General features: G+C 35.2%; 1 long non-coding RNA gene across 1 annotated transcript; it reads left to right on the top strand.

The window, feature by feature from the left end:
• Nucleotides 1–2,849: 2,849 nt before the first annotated feature.
• LOC126671975 (uncharacterized) lies at nt 2,850–5,482 on the top strand. Its single transcript, XR_007639210.2, has 3 exons — nt 2,850–3,003; nt 4,120–4,211; nt 5,244–5,482. It is a non-coding gene; the product is annotated as an uncharacterized LOC126671975 (long non-coding RNA).
• Nucleotides 5,483–9,094: the final 3,612 nt, after the last annotated feature.

Genomic DNA, 9,094 nt, shown 5'->3' with positions numbered 1-9,094 from the left:
TCGGACGTATTAAGTAGGACGGGAGGTCCCGAAAATTCATCTCCGGGACTGTGCGGGCGCACATCATTGATATGCTGTGCGACCGCACAGCCCGCACAGCAGCCCAGACGGGCTGTCGGGAGTCGTTTTTCTTAGGTTTTAGGGGGACTTTCCGGGGGCGATTCTGAAGTGCTTTCGTCTAGTAACCCGAGGTGTTTTCCGACCGAACCTAAAATATTTTAAATAAATATTTTTAAACCAAAGTGATATATTTTAAAACGAGGTTTTAAAAGTAAAGTAAAACGTTTATAACTGACTTCAAAAGAGTTAATGTCGACGTTTAAACAGTTTTAAAGATTTAGCAATTGGTTTTGCTAAATACTTAGTATATGACTAAGAATTGTTTGGACAATTAAGTCTATACTATAAATGGTTTTCTTTAGATATTACTATACCTAAAATAATTTTTAGAGAGAAGTTTGAACGTTTTTTCAAAACGAGAATTTATAATATGGTTTTAAAAAAAAGAGACCATAAATGTTACGTGTTTATATGATTATATGTTTGACCTAAAACTAGGTTTCTTAACCTATAAATTATATAAGAAACATATATTGATGTATTTATCCTGTTTGTTTTGTGTGTTTAGTCCGACCAGCTAGCCATCAATCTGACCTCGACCATAGGAGTCAAACACACATACCACATGAATAAGTATCAGACCTAGCGGTGTTTGTGAGTTTCATTTGTTTACTTTTAAATATTAGTATTCAATTGTTTTTAATCCAGAAATCGCACTAAGTATGAAAATTAGCCAAGGAAAATCCACTGAAACGAGCTATCTATTGGGCAATAATAGGACTGTGTGATCACCAGTGTTAATGAACTATATGAGAGGTAAATATTATAAACATATATAATGAGGTTAGGTTGTGAAGCCAAATGCTTGCAAATAGGCTTAAACCTAACGGGTAGTCCTGAGGTGGCAGTGACTTAAGTTCCGGCCCAGCAACCTTATACAAAGGTAAGATGGCTGTGATACATAAGTATACAGCTCATCCTGTATTGCACAAGAGTTGAGCATATGCATTATATATGATAGGATTATAACGTAGCAGGACCAGAGTTTCATTTGGATCGAGTATGGTAATAGTTTGATATACCGATATTTTACCTACATACGATTTTGGTATTTTTAATTGTAAACTTATCTACTCATTCAGAAATATTTATATTTATGACTCCGTTGTTATTTATCATTTTCAGATACCTAGCATTCGGGTCTGGTCAAGCTTCCAACCTTCTCTGTCAGGGAATCTTTTTCTTGGCAATATGTAAATAACACTTTGAACTCTTAGATACTGCAGTAGTGTGTATAGGAGTGCTATGCCAATGGCCATATCGGGGTTCCTTCGTTGATATACTCTGATAGGAACCCGAAGTTGTTTATAAGTATTAGGTGGCTACTTACTTGGCATATGGTGTTTAGTTGTGTCCCTCTACGGGTAGGCAAGGCTTTGTGTCTTTGGTCTGCAAAGACACCGTTTATAGCTCTGCTGGCCGTACGTTTGTATGCCTACTGTGCGAGTTTTTAATATGTTTATATAACACTTTGAAACGGAAAAGTGTTCGAGGAGATTTTATTAAACATATTTTACGGTCGCGTGGTTTGAGACAGGGTTGCCTCTAAGGTAAGGCATGTGAACTAAGACCCTGGACCACCGCATCGGTTTTCAAAAATGCGTGTGGGTTAGAATAACTAGGGTTATTCAACCAGTGATGGTTCCGGTGATGCTGGATTCGGTCTTGATGTGGCCGGTCTGAGTGTGATTTTCAATCTACACAGAAAAGATAGGTTAGAAGGATTCGAGCCGGTGTTGGCTCGAGTACCCTCCGATGCCTAAGTCAGATAGAGTGAATTGATAAGATTTTTGAGTGAATATGAGTAATAAAAGGTGTCCTTTACCTGACCTAGGTCCATTAATATATAATAGATAGTCATTGCGTTGTAGTATGAGTCTTGTTACTGATTTGAGTTCATCTTCTTGTTAAGATTAGGTAAAATCCGTCCTTATCCTGATTTCACGGGATAAGGGCGTTATCTGGTCTTCTGGTAACACTGCGTACTGAGACTTCGGACTTGTCTTTGAGTCAGTGACTTCGGGCTTGTCTCTAAGTCAGTGACCAACGCCACCTGTGTGGGTCTTGTGTACTATTCTTGTAATACCCCGTACTTTTGACGTCGCCAAAGTGAGCAACGCAATTTAAATTAATAGTCAGAGCGACTAGAAAAAGGAGTTAGCGAAGAAATTAAGTAATTAAGACCGAGGATAGGTCGATATTGAAATTTAAAGAATGAATTTCAATATTTGTAATGCCTAAATTAATTAAACGGGACGAAGGAAAAGTTGGAATTAAAAGTAAGATTAAGTCCCCGAAAAAATTAGAAAATGGAATTTTATGTCCGAAAAATATTAAATAAATAAATTATTGACGGGAATCAGAAATTAAGAAAATAATATTGATAATTTGGATATCAATATTCATAAAAGAAAAATAAGGATGAAAAAGTGACGGAAATCGTCGTTTTCGCTCAAATTGGAAAATTGAGCGTTTTAGCCAAAATTTGGCAAAAATCGATTAGCGGAGTCTAAATAGTGAGTTGGCGGAAGAGTATTATTTATTTGGACATAAATAATACAAAATTTATCGAGATTTAACGATTGAGTGATTTTTGGACTAAATTGAGTAAAAGAAAAGCTTAGGACTAAATGTTGAGGAGGTGGCTTCATTAAGGGTTGAAGTGCATTTTTGCGGTAAATATATATAGTCAATTAAATGATTAAGATCAGAATATACACCCCAATTCTCAGCTCAAACCCTCACCATCTTCATCTTCTCAACTCCATATGAAAACCAAACTTCAATTCACCATAACTTATTCGTTTTAGCTCGGTTTTGGTCGATTCTTGCGGCAACGGAAAGAGGAGAACCATACCTACTGATTGAGCCCAATAAGTCAAGGTATAAATCTCATCTTAAAGTTAGGGTTGCTGCTGTAAATTTCTGTTTTGATGATAATGGTTGAAAATGATGTTTATAAGCTTATAATTAATAGTTTTGGCATGATTTTGGTTAAGTTTAAACTAAAATTAAGGGTGGTTGAGTGAGGTTGTGAGAGCTGTGTTTGGGTTGATGATTTGGTGAGATTAAAGGGTGTTTGGTGGCTGTTTTCCAGCCATGGTGGCCGGATTTCTCACCGTGCCGAAGCACGGTGAGTTGCTGCCGTGAGCAGCAGCCCTGGTGCGACGCACCAGGGCATTGGCCGGCCCCTCCCTTGTCAAAACAGGGAAGGGCTGAGTTGAGGGGGAGGGGGCTGATGCCACCCTCCGTTCGTGTTCGAATGCGTAATTGTTTCGATAGTTAACGGAGTTACGAAACTAGGAATCGAACTAGACTTTAAAAACAGTTTTTGGAGTAAAATGTTAGTGAATTGTAATTGAAGTTGGTTTAAGATTATGACATGATTAAAAATGAATACATAGGTAATTATATTGAGTTATAGGCTGATTTAAATCGATTAAAACGTTAAAAGAATAACCATAAAATTGACGTTTTAAACATAGAACGTAAATGACGAAACTTATGTTAAAAATGTGATATCAAAATAAATAAGTAAAATGATTATAGAAGGTGTAATAGGGATGTCCTAAGTTGATAATAATGTTAATGACTTAGTGTAATATTTATGCTAAACGAATTTCAAATGTTGCTTTAGTATCGTGTTTGAACCGAGCAAGAATCAATAGATAACGTTTAGCGAATTAAGTGCGTTTCGACTAAGGTCAAAGGGGTGAACCTAAAGTAAGGACACTAAGGATTGTATTTGCTGTTTTAAACTCAAAATGCTAAGGAAAAATATATTAAGGTTAAGCATTTTGAGATTTAAAAACGAAAAGGCGAAATTGACGTAAAAACGCGACGAAATGAATTTGGACGTTTGAGAGGATTCTAAGGGATAAATTGAGCGTTATAGATAGGTTGAAGTTAAGGGAACTTAACTTAAGATATTAATTTAGTAGTTTTGATTTTATAATGCCAATTTAATTTAAATGCATTTTTGAACCTCGTTTGTAACAGACAAACCGAGAGGCGAAGGGATCGACGGTTTTGGCCTAGGAGTATTCGGCCAAGACTAATGCGTATAAACAATTTGGATTGGAAAGCAAGGAGTGAGTATACTTTACTCTCGCGTATTATTACGCTATCAGTATATTATAAAATATTTTATTTATAAGTTATAAAAAAATACATTGCATTATATAATAACTGTTGTGATTTGAAATTATATGAATTAAATGGTTATTCTACCGTGAGATACACGGAATATGACTTATTATATATATATATATATATATATATATATATATATATATATATATATATATATATATATATATATATATATATATATATATATATATATATATATATATATATATATATATATACGAGTATATATATATATTAATAGTTTATGTTTGATATTTAAATTGTGAATTGATTTATTATATATTTGAGAATGAATTACATATTTGGTGTTGGATCAAATTGAGTGGTGTTTTGGTTGTTGTTTGTTCTATGTTTGACATTTTGTATAGCGTTTATTGCTATTTGTTCTATGTTTGAAATTGGTGTGTGATCCGAAGAAACAAGCTACCTATTGGGCGTCAATAGGCCGTGTGATCACCGGTGTTTGTAAGAGTCTAGATGTCTGTACTTAGAATTGTTTGACATGAGCTCAATATATGATTATGAAATGGAATATGTTTGGGTATCGGAAAGGAGGATTATAATTTTGGCAGATACGAGGTAACTCGGTCGAACTATCTCGGGACCCGTATCTGGTGAGTAACTCGGTTGAACTATCTCGGGACTCACACCTTGGGATTAAGCAGTGGCATGATGTAACTCGGTTGAACTATCTCGGGACTATGCCACGTGGTAACGAGTAACTCGGTTGAACTATCTCGGGACCGTACCACTTGGATCAAATTGATTTGATATGAATACGATACATGTTAGGAAAGGTTAGGAGTTTAAGATTAAGGTTTCTATCGGATCAATTCTTTGTTTGAAATATAATGATATTATGTTTGTTTGAATAAATGATTTTCACTTGCGATGTTATTTTGTGATAATACCGTTAGTAAGGTATATCTCACTCAGCTTAAGCTGACCCCGTGGTTTTTAAAACATTTCAGGTACGTAGACTTGGAGTGACTAAAAGTCCATCAATTTGCCGGAAGTTTGTTTAGCTATGTACAGTCCGACTTCCGCGACCGCTGCAGTAGTACATTGTGTGACCAGTCATGACCTAGGATAATGTTATAGTGTTGGAAAATGTTTATAATTGCTGTTGTGTATAAAATGAATATTATAACAATGTTAGATATACATAGTCAGTGTTTATAAAATGGCTAGTAATGTTTTCATAATTAAATGCTTCCGTGTTATAACATAATTGCGAAAAATTTATAGTGAATTTCAGGCTTGCTACGGGATTCGGAACTACAATTCCCATTCCCTAGCGCCGGTCGCGGCCCTCGATTTTGGGTCGTGACAAAGTTGGTATCAGAGCAGTTGGTCCAGTTACCACTGCCAGTCTGTGAAGAGTGTCTGTTTGACCTTAAGTACCTAGGAACTACTGCAGCGTATAGAGTCGAGCCTTATTGCCTATATGTGTTTGCTTGAGTTTGTTTAATGTTATAAGCTATCCATTGCCGATTAGAACGTGTGAGTATGAGATTGCTAAGTTTTTAAATGAATGTGATATGCTTAGATAGTTAGTCAAGCTTTAAGTTAGATAGTGCATATCATATATTAAATTATTGGATATTGTGGAAGGGTGGTTTGGACAGTATCTCATGGTTAAAAATTGTTTCTGTTCATATTTGGGTAAAATGGAGCTCATCTACATGCTGTATCAGAAGAGGAGGAAGTGCCTCCTATTTATTCAAGTGAAATTTCATGTAGATATTGGAAAATGATCATGAATTCATCAAAATGATTTTCACACTAACGTCACAGGATCACCTAAGAGCCATGGGAACATGTATATGTCAGATAATGACAAATTTTTACAGCTCGGGGTAGGACCATCTTGCCTAAGATGGAAGTTAGTAAGGAAAGTGAGGAAGACCCATCTAAGGAGGATCCAACAGAGGATCCTGATATTGAAGTATTTGGAGGTAGTCAATTTTGAGCTAAGATATTTAGGTACCGTGACATGAGAGATGAGATAATTTGAAAAGAGAACTAGGCCGAGGCGAGCCTAAAGAATATCCGGGCACAGATTGAATCTTTTCTAGGGGTACATTTATGATTGAGGCATACACTACTAAGTTCTGCGTTTGATGGACGCAATGCCTGAGCTTAACATAAATAGTGATGAAGTCAACCTTAGGTACATTAAGGGATTAGGACCCGACTTTGTGGAGTCATATGACTACGAGTCAGAATATTTTGGATCCTTATCTGCCGGATCTTGTTAGATAGCTAGTAATTCGAGTGGAACGATGGTTTCCTTCCACCTTTTTCTTCCGACGTGAGAGATCGATATTTCTTATATTTAGGAGTACTGCTCTTAGTATTTGGCATGACCCTAAATTGGTTCATAGAAATAGAGGCAGTGCTAGACGCGCTAGAGAACGCGAACGTGGCATTGTGACCCGAGAGAGGGGTAAGTCCAATCAGGCACCCCATATACGAAATGATTTCTATATTGTGTGCCATACGTTTTTATGTGATTGAAATGTTTGCATTGTTTTGCTTTAATATGTGATTGATTTGATTCACGTATTCACGTGAATAGTATAAACCGTGCGTTGCATATTTTATATGGTTAATTGCCTTGTTTTTGGTATATGATTGATCGTAATTGTGTTTGATCGATATGGCGTGCATATGATAAATAGTATATCGTGTAGGCAATGCCTATAGAATTTTGATTATGATAAACTATGTTTATTAGGCTTTATCCTATGCACAATTTATAGTAAAACAATTGAACGAAAAATACATAAAACACATAAAATACATATATCGTCAAACGTAATTCCTGATATTACGTTTTATTTAGTGAGAAAGATGGTAAGCGATTAGTGAATAAAGATTGTTGTGAAGAATCGATATGTATGCCTAAGGGCTACGAAATACAAGTATGTGATCGAAAAGATGGATCGTAAAGATAAATGGAGATTAGAAGATATAGAGTGAGATGTTTTTGAAGTGTTGGAGAGGAATAGTTTTGGCTGCGAAACACTTAAGCAAGTGTTCGCAGACGACGAAACTTTCAATATCGAAATCATAATAAACGCCAATAAATAATAATAAAAGCCAATAATGTTGCAGAGTGTGTAATCTGGAGGGACTTACAGTTTTGCAAAAGATGTGAAAATCTTATGTTTTTAACTGTGCAATTGTGCTCAGACATCGCATATGGCCAATCATAATCACGTTAGCAATGCATACAATTTTTATACGAAAAATATTTTCTAAATATAGGTCATGCATCATATTTGTATAACGATTAAAGAAAATGTGATTTTATCGAGCAACTCTTTAGTGATGAGAGCTTTCATCACTCTGAGCCACAATTGTACAAAAGTTTTCAAAATGATTTGAAGTCAAATGAAAAGTTTGAAATGGCCGGCCAAACCAATCAAAGATGATTGAAAATTTTGTTTTGTTTTGTAAGAGAACTCCGATGTAAAGCCCTGCGACAATAATAAAAATATGAATGTATATGATAAAATGCACCCCAATAAAAGCATTGAGCCTAAATAATAATAAAATATTATAGAATCGGTCGAGATGAATAGTAAGAGGTGTCGATGAGATACCTATGATCATACTTACACATGGGTAAGAGGAAGTGAAAGTAAGAAGCGTATAATGAAAAGAATAAAACGTAAAGACCCGAAAAGAATGCGGGATATGAGTGGTATTGAGAAGAATTGGATAATATGCGTTTAACGCTTAATACTCGATTAGAGTAAACGAAGAAAGGAAGTAAAATGTGGGATGATAGGCTATTAGAAAATTCATTACATGAAGATTTAAATGAAGATATAAGAGGAGATTTGATTTGGTAAAGTTGTCAATGAAAGGAATTAGGTGGGTGAATTTGATATAAGTATAAAGTTAACCTTGTTGATAAGTGGAGTATCAGTAAGAGTTTGATATAAGGATTTACACTTAACCGAGAGTATTTCGCATCGACAAAATTTGAAGGATAATTTGTCGACCTTAGATCAAGAGATAAGATCAAAAATACTAGAATGAGGTGTATACGAGGAGCGAGAAACACTATAAAAGAAGGAAGTAAATTCTATTAAACGATGGTGAAGACGTCACCAGTCTAATATAAGTAATTGACGTCAAAGATTCGGAAGGTGAAGAAGGACACGACATAAAGTAAGTAATGCCTAGCAGGCATTCGACTTCATAAAATTCAACACCAGAAGGCCATGAAGAGAGCGATTGGTATAAAGGGAAAGGTATTCCTATATACCATAGGACATCGATAAGAATGTCATTTATAAATATGTACATAATTGGATACGAGTAAGATGGAAAACAACAAGAAAGATGACGTTAGACTTCGATAAACTTCAAAGTTATGTGATGCGAAAAGGAAACAAAGATTATCAAAAAGTATACATGAATAGACAATTGGAAGGTAGGCAACGATGCTACTAAAAGGCAATTTTTGGGTACAAAAGTTAGTGGGAATGCGAAACCTCGTTGAAGGAAGGTAAAAGGAGAATGAACTTCGAGATAAAGTGAAGAATCAACCTTATACTGTACAAGAAGAGTATAAGTGAATATTAGATATATATGTTAGAAGAGTCGTTGAAAGAAAATAACCTGAAGTTAACTATAACCAAAGGACGCAGTTTCTAAATTGCCCAAACGAGACCACGTTTTGAACTGTGTTTGGACCTCAAAAGTCGATTATTACTAATCGAAATTAATGGATGTAAGTAGATGGTATTGTATAGATTGAATTTGGATAATTCAATCAAGGCATGGTTAAATTAAATTTGTTGTC

Source organism: Mercurialis annua, linkage group LG3 (assembly GCF_937616625.2).
Source record: "Mercurialis annua linkage group LG3, ddMerAnnu1.2, whole genome shotgun sequence".
NCBI lineage: Eukaryota > Viridiplantae > Streptophyta > Magnoliopsida > Malpighiales > Euphorbiaceae > Mercurialis > Mercurialis annua.
Note: the sequence above shows the minus strand (reverse complement) of the source record. Positions and strands in the feature narration are given on the sequence as shown.